The 16,886-nt window shown below is 43.3% G+C and overlaps 6 non-coding genes across 6 annotated transcripts; all 6 read right to left on the reverse strand.

Annotated features, from left to right (window-relative positions):
• Positions 1-123: 123 nt before the first annotated feature.
• Positions 124-206, reverse strand: TRNAL-CAG (transfer RNA leucine (anticodon CAG)). The gene has a single exon. It is a non-coding gene; the product is annotated as a tRNA-Leu (tRNA).
• Positions 207-1,945: 1,739 nt separating this feature from the next.
• Positions 1,946-2,028, reverse strand: TRNAL-AAG (transfer RNA leucine (anticodon AAG)). The gene has a single exon. It is a non-coding gene; the product is annotated as a tRNA-Leu (tRNA).
• A 186-nt stretch (positions 2,029-2,214) lies between these two features.
• On the reverse strand, positions 2,215-2,297 carry TRNAL-CAG (transfer RNA leucine (anticodon CAG)). The gene has a single exon. It is a non-coding gene; the product is annotated as a tRNA-Leu (tRNA).
• Positions 2,298-4,036: 1,739 nt separating this feature from the next.
• On the reverse strand, positions 4,037-4,119 carry TRNAL-AAG (transfer RNA leucine (anticodon AAG)). Its single transcript has one exon. It is a non-coding gene; the product is annotated as a tRNA-Leu (tRNA).
• A 186-nt stretch (positions 4,120-4,305) lies between these two features.
• TRNAL-CAG (transfer RNA leucine (anticodon CAG)) lies at positions 4,306-4,388 on the reverse strand. Its single transcript has one exon. It is a non-coding gene; the product is annotated as a tRNA-Leu (tRNA).
• Positions 4,389-5,020: 632 nt separating this feature from the next.
• On the reverse strand, positions 5,021-5,103 carry TRNAL-UAG (transfer RNA leucine (anticodon UAG)). The gene has a single exon. It is a non-coding gene; the product is annotated as a tRNA-Leu (tRNA).
• Positions 5,104-16,886: the final 11,783 nt, after the last annotated feature.

Genomic DNA, 16,886 nt, shown 5'->3' on the forward strand with positions numbered 1-16,886 from the left:
GAGGCCAATAGTGGCTAGAGCAAGAAAAAAACTCACTGCACTCTTCCAAGAAGACAATCCTATAAGCCACTGCGAGGGAAATGATCATATTTCTCAAGAAAATAATTAGAGTAAACACAGGACTGTCAGAAGTGGGATTTGAACCCACGCCTCCAGAGGAGACTGCGACCTGAACGCAGCGCCTTAGACCACTCGGCCATCCTGACTTGCTTTCCCAGCATCTTCCAGAGGCCAGACAGCCATGCAGGTGAGGTACTGAAAAGGAATGCCCTCAATTTATTTATCCTATTATATGCACTTCCAACAGATCTTTGAACAATCTGTACAGAGCAGGACCTATGGAGAACTCTTTAGAACTTTGAGGCGAACAAAGAGAAAGTGCTATTCACCAGCCACTTGAACGGCTCAAAGCTGCTTTGAAATTGAGACAATAGCCACCTCTTGGCTGGCTAAAGCAATTTCAACAAGGGATCTCAAAGTCACAACATAGGGTGGAGTATGCAAATTTAAGCAGCCCCTGATCAAAGCCCTGAGGAAATTGCTGTAAGTGTGCTGGAGTCCAGTTGTCTACCAGATGAATGGCATTCTTCCAAATTTGCTGGGCCCGTCTGGCCAGGGCATACAAGAGCATGACTCTTCCAGATGACCTCTTACATGGGTCCTATGCTCATTTGGTAAGGATTGCGCTTTGTCAGCAAGACGTTATAGAACCTAAATATATGAGAAACCCCATCTCTCTTGACAAGAGGAGAACGGAATAACGTGCCAAGTGAAGACCAACAGATGCAACTTCCATCAGATGTTAACCTGATAAAGGAGATTAAATCTCCAAAAGGCATGTCAGAAGTGGGATTCGAACCAACGCCTCCAAAGGAGACTGTGGCCTAAACAAAGCGCCTTAGACCTCTCGGCCATCCTGACAGTATAGGCTTTTAAGAAATGAATAAAAGTTACTCAGAAACGTCTACCTCCATGCAAGCCTGAAATAATTTAAACCTTCAAACACAAGGTGCAACTTTATGCACAGGACAATAAACACAGAAGAACACATACGAAAGCACTTTATTTCACAGGTATACAGTTTTCATGCTTTTAGAACACCACATACCTCTCACCAGCTATTTAGGGTCCTGTATCCGACTCACAACATTTCCTTGCCTGCGACCTCTCTCTCTACACAAACAACTACAGCACAGGAAGTAGGACGGCAATAGGTGGGGCAGTTTATGCAAATTTATGCTGCCAATGTGCCTTGCAGATTCATGCAGGATTTCTAGATCCTTGCTGGATACAAGAGAGTAGGCCTTGTTCCAGATAAACTATCCCTAGCAGGGAAAGTCTGAGCACAGGCACTCTTTTGCTCTTTAGCCCCTGGCCTGGGACTCACCCTCACTTGCTGAGGCGTGAAATTCTGCATACCAACTTTGCACAGAAGGTATGTTTGTGGTTGTTTGGGGATGGGTGGGAGGTCAAGAGCAGGGAAAAGCAGGTCTCCTTCACTACTAGACTCCTCTTCTATGCCTCCCTGCCGTTCACTCACTCTGTCTTTGTTTCATTCTCTCCTTCCACAACACTCCTTCTCACTCACTCGCTCTATCACTTGTATTTTTGCCCTTGCTCTGCATTCTATAGTGGAAACATCTCTTGAATGATGCATCTGAAAATGACGTGACATAAAATTTAAAACCTCCTTATTGGAAACCTAAAACATCACAAGACTTAATGTAACCCATTTCTTTCATAAAAAAGATTTTTAAAGTACCCCACAAAACAAATATAAAACACCACGAGTGCTAGAAGAATATTACATTAACGTTAAAGATAGAATAGGGCAAATGCATTTGCAGTTGAAACTGAAGTTTGGTACTTATTCAGATATTATTTACATTGCCAATTTTTAGCTGAGATTCTAAAGGAACTGAGAGAGAAAATGGAATTCAAGTTTTGTCAGAAGTGGGATTCGAACCCACGCCTCCAGGAGAGACTGCGGCCTTAACGCAGCGCCTTAGACCACTCGGCCATCCTGACCCCATGCTGCTTTTTCATCTAAAGGGTGAGAAAGATATTAGGAACCAAAAAATGCACAGAGCTGAGGCCAATAGTGGCTAGAGCAAGAAAAAAACTCACTGCACTCTTCCAAGAAGACAATCCTATAAGCCACTGCGAGGGAAATGATCATATTTCTCAAGAAAATAATTAGAGTAAACACAGGACTGTCAGAAGTGGGATTTGAACCCACGCCTCCAGAGGAGACTGCGACCTGAACGCAGCGCCTTAGACCACTCGGCCATCCTGACTTGCTTTCCCAGCATCTTCCAGAGGCCAGACAGCCATGCAGGTGAGGTACTGAAAAGGAATGCCCTCAATTTATTTATCCTATTATATGCACTTCCAACAGATCTTTGAACAATCTGTACAGAGCAGGACCTATGGAGAACTCTTTAGAACTTTGAGGCGAACAAAGAGAAAGTGCTATTCACCAGCCACTTGAACGGCTCAAAGCTGCTTTGAAATTGAGACAATAGCCACCTCTTGGCTGGCTAAAGCAATTTCAACAAGGGATCTCAAAGTCACAACATAGGGTGGAGTATGCAAATTTAAGCAGCCCCTGATCAAAGCCCTAAGGAAATTGCTGTAAGTGTGCTGGAGTCCAGTTGTCTACCAGATGCATGCCATTCTTCCAAATTTGCAGGGCCCGTCTGGCCAGGGCATACAAGAGCATGACTCTTCCAGATGACCTCTTACATGGGTCCTATGCTCATTTGGTAAGGATTGCGCTTTGTCAGCAAGACGTTATAGAACCTAAATATATGAGAAACCCCATCTCTCTTGACAAGAGGAGAACGGAATAACGTGCCAGGTGAAGACCAACAGATGCAACTTCCATCAGATGTTAACCTGATAAAGGAGATTAAATCTCCAAAAGGAATGTCAGAAGTGGAATTCGAACCCACGCCTCCAAAGGAGACTGTGGCCTAAACACAGCACCTTAGACCTCTCGGCCATCCTGACAGTATAGGCTTTTAATAAATGAATAAAAGTTACTCAGAAACGTCTACCTCCATGCAAGCCTGAAATAATTTAAACCTTCAAACACAAGGTGCAACTTTATGCACAGGACAATAAACACAGAAGAACACACACGAAAGCACTTTATTTCACAGGTATACAGTTTTCATGCTTTTAGAACACCACATACCTCTCACCAGCTATTTAGGGTCCTGTATCCGACTCACAACATTTCCTTGCCTGCGACCTCTCTCTCTACACAAACAACTACAGCACAGGAAGTAGGAAGGCAATAGGTGGGGCAGTTTATGCAAATTTATGCTGCCAATGTGCCTTGCAGATACATGCAGGATTTCTAGATCCTTGCTGGATACAAGAGAGTAGGCCTTGTTCCAGATAAACTATCCCTAGCAGGGAAAGTCTGAGCACAGGCACTCTTTTGCTCTTTAGCCCCTGGCCTGGGACTCACCCTCACTTGCTGAGGCATGAAATTCTGCATACCAACTTTGCACAGAAGGTATGTTTGTGGTTGTTTGGGGATGGGTGGGAGGTCAAGAGCAGGGAAAAGCAGGTCTCCTTCACTACTAGACTCCTCTTCTATGCCTCCCTGCCGTTCACTCACTCTGTCTTTGTTTCATTCTCTCCTTCCACAACACTCCTTCTCACTCACTCGCTCTATCACTTGTATTTTTGCCCTTGCTCTGCATTCTATAGTGGAAACATCTCTTGAATGAAGCATCTGAAAATGACGTGACATAAAATTTAAAACCTCCTTATTGGAAACCTAAAACATCACAATACTTAATGTAACCCATTTCTTTCATAAAAAAGATTTTTAAAGTACCCCACAAAACAAATATAAAACACCACGAGTGCTAGAAGAATATTACATTAACGTTAAAGATAGAATAGGGCAAATGCATTTGCAGTTGAAACTGAAGTTTGGTACTTATTCAGATATTATTTACATTGCCAATTTTTAGCTGAGATTCTAAAGGAACTGAGAGAGAAAATGGAATTCAAGTTTTGTCAGAAGTGGGATTCGAACCCACGCCTCCAGGAGAGACTGCGGCCTTAACGCAGCGCCTTAGACCACTCGGCCATCCTGACCCCATGCTGCTTTTTCATCTAAAGGGTGAGAAAGATATTAGGAACCAAAAAATGCACAGAGCTGAGGCCAATAGTGGCTAGAGCAAGAAAAAAACTCACTGCACTCTTCCAAGAAGACAATCCTATAAGCCACTGCGAGGGAAATGATCATATTTCTCAAGAAAATAATTAGAGTAAACACAGGACTGTCAGAAGTGGGATTTGAACCCACGCCTCCAGAAGAGACTGCGACCTGAACGCAGCGCCTTAGACCACTCGGCCATCCTGACTTGCTTTCCCAGCATCTTCCAGAGGCCAGACAGCCATGCAGGTGAGGTACTGAAAAGGAATGCCCTCAATTTATTTATCCTATTATATGCACTTCCAACAGATCTTTGAACAATCTGTACAGAGCAGGACCTATGGAGAACTCTTTAGAACTTTGAGGCGAACAAAGAGAAAGTGCTATTCACCAGCCACTTGAACGGCTCAAAGCTGCTTTGAAATTGAGACAATAGCCACCTCTTGGCTGGCTAAAGCAATTTCAACAAGGGATCTCAAAGTCACAACATAGGGTGGAGTATGCAAATTTAAGCAGCCCCTGATCAAAGCCCTAAGGAAATTGCTGTAAGTGTGCTGGAGTCCAGTTGTCTACCAGATGCATGGCATTCTTCCAAATTTGCAGGGCCCGTCTGGCCAGTGCATACAAGAGCATGACTATTCCAGATGACCTCTTACATGGGTCCTATGCTCATTTGGTAAGGATTGCGCTTTGTCAGCAAGACGTTATAGAACCTAAATATATGAGAAACCCCATCTCTCTTGACAAGAGGAGAACGGAATAACGTGCGAAGTGAAGACCAACAGATGCAACTTCCATCAGATGTTAACCTGATAAAGGAGATTAAATCTCCAAAAGGCATGTCAGAAGTGGGATTCGAACCCACTCCTCCAAAGGAGACTGTGGCCTAAACACAGCGCCTTAGACCTCTCGGCCATCCTGACAGTATAGGATTTTAAGAAATGAATAAAAGTTACTCAGAAACGTCTACCTCCATGCAAGCCTGAAATAATTTAAACCTTCAAACACAAGGTGCAACTTTATGCACAGGACAATAAACACAGAAGAACACATACGAAAGCACTTTATCTCACAGGTATACAGTTTTCATGCTTTTAGAACACCACATACCTCTCACCAGCTATTTAGGGTCCTGTATCCGACTCACAACATTTCCTTGCCCGCGACCTCTCTCTCTACACAAACAACTACAGCACAGGAAGTAGGAAGGCAATAGGTGGGGCAGTTTAATCAAATTTATGCTGCCAATGTGCCTTGCAGATTCATGCAGGATTTCTAGATCCTTGCTGGATACAAGAGAGTAGGCCTTGTTCCAGATAAACTATCCCTAGCAGGGAAAGTCTGAGCACAGGCACTCTTTTGCTCTTTAGCCCCTGGCCTGGGATTCACCCTCACTTGCTGAGGCGTGAAATTCTGCATACCAACTTTGCACAGAAGGTATGTTTGTGGTTGTTTGGGGATGGGTGGGAGGTCAAGAGCAGGGAAAAGCAGGTCTCCTTCACTACTAGACTCCTCTTCTATGCCTCCCTGCCATTCACTCACTCTGTCTTTGTTTCATTCTCTCCTTCCACAACACTCCTTCTCACTCACTCGCTCTATCACTTGTATTTTTGCCCTTGCTCTGCATTCTATAGTGGAAACATCTCTTGAATGAAGCATCTGAAAATGACGTGACATAAAATTTAAAACCTCCTTATTGGAAACCTAAAACATCACAAGACTTAATGTAACCCATTTCTTTCATAAAAAAGATTTTTAAAGTACCCCACAAAAGAAATATAAAACACCACGAGTGCTAGAAGAATATTACATTAACGTTAAAGATAGAATAGGGCAAATGCATTTGCAGTTGAAACTGAAGTTTGGTACTTATTCAGATATTATTTACATTGCCAATTTTTAGCTGAGATTCTAAAGGAACTGAGAGAGAAAATGGAATTCAAGTTTTGTCAGAAGTGGGATTTGAACCAACGCCTCCAGGAGAGACTGCGGCCTTAACGCAGCGCCTTAGACCACTCGGCCATCCTGACCCCATGCTGCTTTTTCATCTAAAGGGTGAGAAAGATATTAGGAACCAAAAAATGCACAGAGCTTAGGCCAATAGTGGCTAGAGCAAGAAAAAAACTCACTGCACTCTTCCAAGAAGACAATCCTATAAGCCACTGCGAGGGAAATGATCATATTTCTCAAGAAAATAATTAGAGTAAACACAGGACTGTCAGAAGTGGGATTTGAAACCACGCCTCCAGAGGAGACTGCGACCTGAACGCAGCGCCTTAGACCACTCAGCCATCCTGACTTGCTTTCCCAGCATCTTCCAGAGGCCAGACAGCCATGCAGGTGAGGTACTGAAAAGGAATGCCCTCAATTTATTTATCCTATTATATGCACTTCCAACAGATCTTTCAACAATCTGTACAGAGCAGGACCTATGGAAAACTCTTTAGAACTTTGAGGCGAACAAAGAGAAAGTGCTATTTACCAGCCACTTGAACGGCTGAAATCTGCTTTGAAATTGAGACAATAGCCACCTCTTGGCTGGCTAAAGCAATTTCAACAAGGGATCTCAAAGTCACAACATAGGGTGGAGTATGCAAATTTAAGCAGCCCCTGATCAAAGCCCTGAGGAAATTGCTGTAAGTGTGCTGGAGTCCAGTTGTCTACCAGATGAATGGCATTCTTCCAAATTTGCAGGGCCGTCTGGCCAGGGCATACAAGAGCATGACTCTTCCAGATGACCTCTTACATGGGTCCTATGCTCATTTGGTAAGGATTGCGCTTTGTCAGCAAGACGTTATAGAACCTAAATATATGAGAAACCCCATCTCTCTTGACAAGAGGAGAACGGAATAACGTGCAAGTGAAGGCCAACAGATGCAACTTCCATCAGATGTTAACCTGATAAAGGAGATTAAATCTCCAAAAGGCAAGACAGAAGTGGGATTCGAACCCACGCCTCCAAAGGAGACTGTGGCCTAAACACAGCACCTTAGACCTCTCAGCCATCCTGACAGTATAGGCTTTTAAGAAATGAATAAAAGTTACTCAGAAACGTCTACCTCCATGCAAGCCTGAAATAATTTAAACCTTCAAACACAAGGTGCAACTTTATGCACAGGACAATAAACACAGAAGAACACATACGAAAGCACTTTATTTCACAGGTATACAGTTTTCATGCTTTTAGAACACCACATACCTCTCACCAGCTATTTAGGGTCCTGTATCCGACTCACAACATTTCCTTGCCTGCGACCTCTCTCTCTACACAAACAACTACAGCACAGGAAGTAGGAAGGCAATAGGTGGGGCAGTTTATGCAAATTTATGCTGCCAATGTGCCTTGCAGATTCATGCAGGATTTCTAGATCCTTGCTGGATACAAGAGAGTAGGCCTTGTTCCAGATAAACTATCCCTAGCAGGGAAAGTCTGAGCACAGGCACTCTTTTGCTCTTTAGCCCCTGGCCTGGGACTCACCCTCACTTGCTGAGGTGTGGTAAATAATTTAATTACCGGTACTTAATTTGATGCGGAAAATCTATAATAATAGCTCAGTAAAATAAGAGGCAGAATCCGTGGTATTAGAGGTTCGGAACGGGCTTTATTCCAAAATCAATTCGAATTGATGGACTCCATATTCCATCACCACGAAGGTTCAGGAAGTGAAGGACCAACTTTATTGACAAGTAATCATTTTTATACAATAGGCATTACAGTGAAACAGATGCAGGAGGCGTAACAGTTGATAACAAAGATAAAACATACATGCGTAACTAAAATGGGTGTAACTGGGCGTAACTTAAAGAACGTCATCAGGTATGATGTCACAATAGGGTGGTTCCACGAAAGAATTTCGCAATGTCAGCAGAAATACTCGGCAGAGATGCGCGCGCAGCAGCATGACGTGTGATTGACGTGCAACTAGGGGGTGAAGGGGACTTGACATTTAGCTCTACATGTGGAGACAGAAGTCTGGGGGGTCAAGTCAACCTAATCCCAAATCATATCTAACATCCTATGTTTAAAGAACTATGTTATCCAAAAAGAAAGGTCTTTCGAACAAAATCTATTCTATACTGACTGTGAGTGCGTGTACAAGCGTCTAAGTGTCTACACTAGATGCGAGGGCAGAAATCTTCCATAGTAACAGGGCTATGAATTACTTGCATAAAGACAGAGAAGCCGGGCCCTTTGCTCGGTAGCTGGAAGAATGTTTACTTAAACTACTAGACAGGAATGCATTGGATAGGGAGCGGAGCAGATAATCTCGAAGGTGAAATACAGTTTTTGGCAGGCAACAGGCTGGAGTCAGGCACCGTTAGCCGCGCAGGGTATAGGACAAAGTTCATGGATACAGATGCAAGCTCAGGCTGGAGCTTTCAGAGACAGAAGGCAGGAAAAGGCTTAATGGCAGAATCAGGGCCTACTCGCCTGGACTGAAAAATGGTATAAATGAACCATATAAAGCCGGTGGCCTTTCATACTTAGAAATAGAGTATCCGGCCCATTCATGGCGGATCTGAAAGAGGACATGTTGACGGTGGACGCACAAGTGTTTGCGTCTTCATAACTGGAACTGGAGGGAACATACATGTACTTGTGATTTATACATGAAACCGTTGGGGTCCAAGATAGGGGACATAACTGATCATAAAAATCCATATTTCCACATTCCCTCCTTGTCCCCTACTTGCCCTTAAGAGATATCAATCTTCATCAATCCGTTGATCTGTTCGTATAGCATCATTTGTTCTTCTTTTTTCTTCTGGGATGAATGAAATCTTGGTGGTGGAATACACGATGTGGCACACAGACCACAAATCGCTGGTCCACATTGTAGGCATAAGCAGCAACTGAATAGTATGAGAAAACCAATACCTAGGAAGGATAGGACCCTCCATCCAAAGGTAGATAATACACTCCAAAACCAACCGGACCAAGTCCAGGTGCCTGGATTCTGGTGTATCTGGCTTACAATCTTATGAAGGCGAGTTATGGCTTTATATACAGATGGCGAATTTTCTGGTATGAAAATGCAACAGCTAGATCCGATGACCCTACAAGCTCCGCCCCTATCGGCCAGGATGACGTCAAGGACAAGACGATTTTGAAGCACAACAATCCGCATAGCAGACTGCTCTTCTGTTAAATTGCCTAAGGCGGAAATAGTTTCGTTCACTACTGCTTCAAGGGTTCTGGTTAATCTACGTATCAGCTTACTATTGGTAACTGTACCTATATAGGGAAAAAGACCTTTATTGAAATCTGTGTATTTTTCCCATGCTGTCTCAGTGTAATCGACTATTGGGAGATCTCTCCGTTCTCTATTGTGTACTAAATGAGTATTTCTATGATAATCAGGAGGAGCTAGGAAAACAGGTGGCAAAAAGAATCCGATGTAGCAGGTACCATCCCAATCTAGAGGCAAACGTATATATGCAGTCTGACCACATACGAAGTAGGAATGGCGAGAAGCTCTAAATGTAGACTTGCCTTGATCACTGAATTCTATTACAGTGGTGCATCTACTATGGCCCATATGTATGGAACCATTCTTTCTTACACATAATTCACCTTTAACTGGAAATACTGACATAGCGGGCAAAATTGGTGCAGCTTCAGATTCAACATTCAGGATCATGAGATTAAGCGTGAAATTCCCTAATCCATATACTTCATTTTCTAGATCAGTTCCTGTTCTTTTGGGAAGTCCCTTCTTGTCAGGGTAGCAGACTTTGAGTAAAACTAAGTTCAGGTTTCCCCATACCCAGTTGTCTTGATAAACTGCAGAATTCGAATCTAGGGAATTAATTAAACTAAACCATGCTCCACAGGAGCCATTGTGTGTGAACGGGTATGGAAAGAGAGGCAGAATTCCCTTATAATTCTGATAGGGAGGGAGTCGGCCACATATCCAACAATTTGTAGCATTGCTAGCCTGATGGGAATGATGTAACATACTAATGAAAGTGTTATTGCGCAGCGCAAATCTATAGGACAACTCATGCGGCGGTAATTCACTAAAAGAATGTTCAGCAGTAACATTGTAAACATGTTTAGAAATAGGATAATATATGTGCAACAATATACTTGCAGCGATTATTAAAAGACTTAAGAAAAACAAAATTAATAACGTCACTGTGCAATGACTACGCAGTGATTTACAGTACGCATGTTGTTTCATTTGCTTCTTTCGGTGTCTTTCTCTATTCAGGTCTAGGGAATACATGTCAGAGACAAATTCGACCGATTCACCTTGGAGAGGACTTAAACAATCAAATTGTCTGACTTGTTAGACCTTAGTTTTAGTTTATATTGTTCCTGATTACTCAGTTCAACCAAAGGAAGCTTTGAGTCAATCGGTGAAGACACGCGAGGTGTATCGTTTACATCTGATTGTAATCCATGAAATTTCTTGATATGACTTGAATGTATCCAGCCTTTGCGACCTTCGATCTTCACGGCTGTCCTCGTGGTGAGCAGTACTAGTTGAGGCGATTTCCACCTAGGATCCAGCTGAGACTTCCGGTCAAAGTTCCTCACTAACACCAGGTCCCCGGGAACTACGTCATGGGGTTTCACCTCGGTGTTGTCGGGAAAGGCTGCAGCTACCTGTGAACGACAAGATTGTAGTGCAGACATCAAGGAAGCCAGGTAATCTGTCAGCATATTACAGTCAACATCAGTTATTTTGCGTGGTATAGGCGTCCCCCACATATTTGGTGGTCTGCCAAAGACCACCTCATAAGGGGATAGCCCTGTTCGAGAGTGCGCTACCATTCTCATGTAAAAGAGTGCAACTGGTAAGGCTACTACCCAGTCGACACCTTTCTCTCTACATATTTTGGCCAATCTAATTTTCAGAGTTTGATTATGTCGTTCCACGAGACCTGCTGCCTCGGGGTGTCGGACACAGTGAAATTTCCACTGATAGCCTAACAAAAGTGAAACGTGTTTCATTAGTTCGGATGAGAACGGCTGGCCGTTATCTGAGTAGACAACACGTGGTAAACCGTACCGTGGGAAGAATTCTCGAACTAACTGTTTGGCAGTAGTCGGGGCAGTGTAATCTGAAACCGGGTATGCCTCTGTCCAACGGGAAAGAGCACAGACAACTACAAGAACATATTTGAATCCTCGACATCGTTCCATCTGGATATAATCCATCTGGAGGACTTCAAAAGGGTGATCAGGAGGCTGAAATCCACCCTGTTCTACGGGAATGCTTTTACCTGGGTTAAACTGACAACAGATCATACAGGTACGAACTTTTTGTTTAGCTGCGGCTCGTAAATGTTTGTTGAACCAAATGTGTTGAATGCTGTCTAGCATAGCTTTTTCTCCTAGGTGCGCTGGACTATGTACAGTATTAATGATAACTTGGACCATTGAATCAGGAAGGAACCACACAGATTTTTCCTTCGTCATCCATCCTTGATCCGTTTGGATCCCTCCTAATTCAGTCCATTTCTTTATTTCATCTGGTGTAGCATGTGTCTGTATGTCAATTACGTCAAGAGCGGGATCCTTAACCGTCATGCAATATGTTGGTGTCGGAACTATTGTCTTTGTCATGTCAGATGTTTGAGTTTGAGCAGTCTGTTTAGCTGTTCTGTCAGCTAGATCATTGCCTTGGGAAATGATATCAGTAACTTTCGTATGAGCTTTACATTTCATAATTGATATTGCAGTGGGTAGATGTATTGCATCTAATAAGGCATGAATGAGGGGTCCGTGCTGAATGTGGGCACCGTGAGAAGTTAAATAACCTCTCTCGCCACAGCACGCCGAAGTCATGTACAACTCCGAATGCATAACGTGAATCAGTGTATATGTTGACTTTTTTACTTGTGGCTTGAATACAGGCTTGTGTCAGAGCGATAAGCTCTGCTGCTTGAGCTGACAAGGTATTTATGCAATTTGTTTCAATGATTTCAGTGTCTGTTGTGACTGCATACGCAGCCACTAGCTCTCCTGTACTTGTTCTCATACATGACCCATCTACATACAATGTCAGGTCTGGATCTGACAATGGGACGTCTGTTAAGTCTTGTCTGGGTTTCGTCGTGATAGTGATAACTTCAATACAATCATGTGCTAGTGGGTCTGTTCCGTTTACTGGTAACAGTGTGGCAGGATTCAATGTACTACAACGTCTGATTTCTATGTGTGGTTGAAACAATGTTAACTCGTAACCGGTGAGTCTTGCTATAGTCAAGTGTTGTGTTTGTGTGCGGTTCAAGAGAACCTCTACTGCATGTGGTACTTGTACTGTCAATTGGTGTCCTAGTACTATGGCATCGCTTTGTCTGATTGCTAAAGCTGTTGCTGCCACTGATTTCAGGCACGCAGGCAGAGCCTGAGCTACGGGATCTAATGTACTAGAAAAATAAGCACATGGTTTGTGTGATCCTGCTTGTTCCTGTGTGAGTACTGACAAGGCAGTACCTTCGCGTTCTGTAACAAAGAGTGTAAACTGTTTATTGTAACATGGTGTTGCTAAAACAGGTGCTTGACATAAAGCTTTCTTTAGGCTTTCAAAAGCTTGTGTATGTTCCTGAGTCCAAGGGAGAACAGTCGATGTGGCTGCCTCCTGCGTTGTCAACTGAATGAGTGGTTTTGCTAGAAATGCATACTGAGGCATCCACTGCCTACAATATGAAGTGAGGCCTATGAAAGCCCGCACCTCCTTTTGTGTCTTGGGTATTGGCATGTTAGCAATTAACTGGATGCGATCTGGTGTAAGCTGCCTTCCCTCCTTGGACAGCGAGTGCCCAAGGTAAACAACTCGCTGGACACAGAATTGTAGCTTAGAAGGGGACACCTTGTGCCCCTTTTCGGCCAAAAATTGTAAAACCGTCAGTGAGGCTTTTTCACATTCAGGTTCGCTTCTAGCGGTGATCAGCAGATCATCGACATATTGAAGCAGGGCAGTGTTGACTGGCATGTGGATACTGTCAAGTTCTCGTTTCAGTGCTTGGCTATAGATGCTGGGGCTTTCTGTGAATCCTTGAGGTGCGCGTGTGAATTTAAAGCTTCGTCCATTTAAACTAAATCCGAACAAGTATTGGCTTTCCGGATCTATTGGGACGCTGAAAAAGGCATTCTTGAGATCAATTACAGTAAAGAATGTTGCTTCGGAATCAATGGCTGTCAGTAATGAAGAAATGTCTGGGACTACGGGGTATTGTGGTACAATGCATTTATTTAATTCGCGCAGATCAATAACCAATCGATATACTGGCGGGGCTGTTGGATCAGTTCGTTTAAGAATCGGAATTATCGGTGAATTACATACATTGGAGTCGGTTTCCACAACCACTCCTTGGGTAATAAGCTCGTCAATGATTTGCAGTATAGCCACTACAGCATCTGAGGGTAACTTGTATTGTCGCATTCGTGGTAGTACCACTCCTGCCTTTAGTGTGACTCGATATGGTGTAATGTTCATGCAACCAACATCTGTAGGGCCTTGTGCCCATAAATGTGTGGGTAAAGTCTGCAGTCGGTCATCCATGTCTCAGGACACATAGTGCCCTTTGAAATCACGTAAAAACAATCTTACTCCTTCCGGAGAACAACATATTATAGCTCCTAGAGCTTTCAACGTTTTTATACCTAACAGATTTTCTGGACATGATTTAGTAAGCAATAAATCTGTAGTTCGTGTCAAGGGGCCAATCGTAAGTGGAAGAGGCTGTGATAGTTCGTTAATGATAGGTTTTCCTGAAAAGCCAAGGGAAATATTCTGTGAGCCTGAGAGGGGTGCCCCTGGAACTTCACTACGTTTTATGGTTGTTCGGCTTGCCCCTGTATCAAGTAAAAATTTTCTATCTTGGCCTAATAGTTCACTGTGTACATAAGGTCCTTCTTGATCTACAGGGACCTCGATAAGGGGTAAGCCAACTTCCCTCTCTAGGCTGTTTCATGAGTATCGTTGATAATCAGGATAGTCATACTGTGCGGTCTGGTACATCTGTTGTGTCGTTGTTTGTGTGGCAGCAATAGGCTGCGGTGGTGGAGCTGGCATAGACTGTTGCGGAGCTGGCATGGACTGTGCATGCTGCGGGGCTCCTTGTTGGTTCTGATCCTGTCTAAGTGGTCGTGGTCTTTCTTTTGTGTTACCTATGGCGATATTATGTTTTAAAACTGGACAATCGTGTACATAATGTCCTGGCTGTTTACAATAGTTGCACGTCCCTTTCACAGGACCTGCTGAAACACTGGACTGTGTCATACCCTTTTTATGACCGTCAGCTGGAACTGTCTGGGAAACTAGCATTTTCATTTTCGTGTCTTTCATGCGTCTTTGTTCATGTTCTTGTTCCTCTCTAATTCTATTGTGATGGTACTGTAGCATTTGTAACATTTGTGACGGAGTGTTACCTTGCCAGGTACTCTCGAATTTCAATACTCTATTCTTAACTTGGGGCAAGGAATTTTCAACTAATTTTGTCACAAACAGATGTGGATACGATTCGCTACTTGCTTTTATTCCACTATTTATACCAAAACATTTTTCAAATCGGGAATAGAAATCACTAGTGTCTTCATCTGGTTTTTGTTTACAGGCTGAGATTGCACCCCAGTCTTCCTTTTTCGTAGTTAATAAACGTGGCAGTACCTGTACTAGTAAACCTGGTAGTGTTTTGGTCTTTTCCCCAAGCCCTGAACCTGGACCTCGAGCTTTTTCTTCGTTTTCTAATGCTGTCCAATCTATCTTCTGGTCTCCCACCTCCCAATCCTTTTCCTTTAGTTTTTCGTAAATGCCCGCAGGCATTAATACCTTCAATATTGTCATAATGTCGGGGTAGGTATATTCTCCCATGAGTAACATATCTTTAATTTCACGGTGGAAACCCGCTGGGTCTTTGTCATGACTGGGTACCACTTTCTTCATTTCTAATAGTTCTATTTTAGATATAGGTGTGTATACAAATACACGTTTAAACTGATTGTCCTCGCCTTTTATCGGGTGGACTTCGCGTAAGGGATTCTGTCTATCCATGTAATACGTCGTTCTTTCCTTGATGGGTAGTGAGACATGTTCGGGACATACAAAAAGAATGTACTGCTTTCTGGATTCTAGTATTTCTCTAATTAACTCAGTACCTGAACCTCTCCATTTATTCGTGAGTAATTCAGTCAATATATCAGGTAAGGGACCGGGATCGGAGTGTTGGCTTTTATATAATATAAGGAGTTGTTGAATCATATAGATACCAGCTAAACGCTGTTCATCTGGGGTGAGGTTCAAAAACGTATGCGCTAGTGTATCATCACCATATTTTCCGGGACTATCAACCCAGTGAACGGCTGACCTGGCTAATTCTTGTTCGTCCATAGAATCGAGTATATGATAACCCCTTCGTTCTCGAAGTAATTTGTCAGCGGCTTGGAACGAATGTTCGGGGGACCTTATATTTATTATAGGAGTTTGGAATTTTCTGCTATTATCTGGACGTATCGGACGTATCGGATCAGTAAAGCATCTAGTATTATTGCAAGATCTTCCTCTACCTACATAGGCCATGGTTTCTACCTGTCCTGTGGGCAGTTCTAATTCTTCCTCCTCCTCGGTTTGTTCAGGCTCGTCTACTGCTAATCTTTCTTCGTGTATTCGTTCTACTTCCTTGCGGATCTTGCGGCTCATAGCTACTATACATGATCGTTTATCATGTCTCCCCTCTGATATATTCCGACTCCATGTGGTAAGAATTTGCATTTCTTCCGGATTTACCCCTGGTCGGTCTTGATTTCTGATCACACAGTTTATGAGGAAACGTAACAGTTCCCCCTGTATTTCCACTTTTTGGTACTCCATGGCTCTGTTAATACTCTCAGAATCTCGCCCTGACTGGACAAAGTGATATATATTTTCTAAATGTGTAGTCATTCCTGGTAGCCTCCCTAAATATATTGCAGCTCGTCGGATACGTAATGATGCCAGCAGCATTTCGTCCCCTTTTCCGGGCACAGGGTCATATCTACAATCTATTAGAAGTTCCTTGAGCGTGTCGGGAGTTACTAGTTTGGGCGTACGTTGGTGGGCTAATTCTTGAAAGGAAAGTTTATTTACTCTGGGTGGCGTGGAAAAAATGTTTGATGTACCTCCGGTAGCACCACCTGGGGTGCTGGGTGCGAAAGGATTTGTTGAACGTGATATAGCAACCATAGGTGTGGATACAGATGTAGAAACAGATGTGCTTGCCGGAACTTGTGTCGGAATTTGCTGTTGCGGAGGTACAGACGGAGGAGGGTCTTGGCGTTGAACCCCCTCGGCAGGCGGTCTATGTGGCGCAGTATTAGCGTACTCGGGAGCTGCGTCGTCTAAATAAGAGGAAAGAAAAACATCTTCTGCGGATCTGGGATGCCCTTTGGGATGTACTTTCATCGGAAACAATGGGGGTGGCAAGTCTTTTGGTATCTCCGGAGTAGCCTTAGGTAACCCTTCGGCCAGAAGAGGATACATACCATTCATAAGGGCATTTCTTTGTCTGTCTATTTGTTCTGATTTTACTCGAGTACCTTCTTCAATTAATAGATTTTGTCGAACTTTATTTGAATTCTCCTTACTTTTCTCTTCCTGTCTGAGCGCTTTTTCTGTACGTCTATATGATTCTTTACGCCATAATTCAATGGCATCTTTCTGTGACTGTCTAGCTTTCTTTTTCCATAATTCTTCCTCTACTTTCATGATGCAAT

This window comes from Triturus cristatus, chromosome 6, assembly GCF_964204655.1.
Source record: "Triturus cristatus chromosome 6, aTriCri1.1, whole genome shotgun sequence".
Taxonomy (NCBI): Eukaryota; Metazoa; Chordata; class Amphibia; order Caudata; family Salamandridae; genus Triturus; species Triturus cristatus.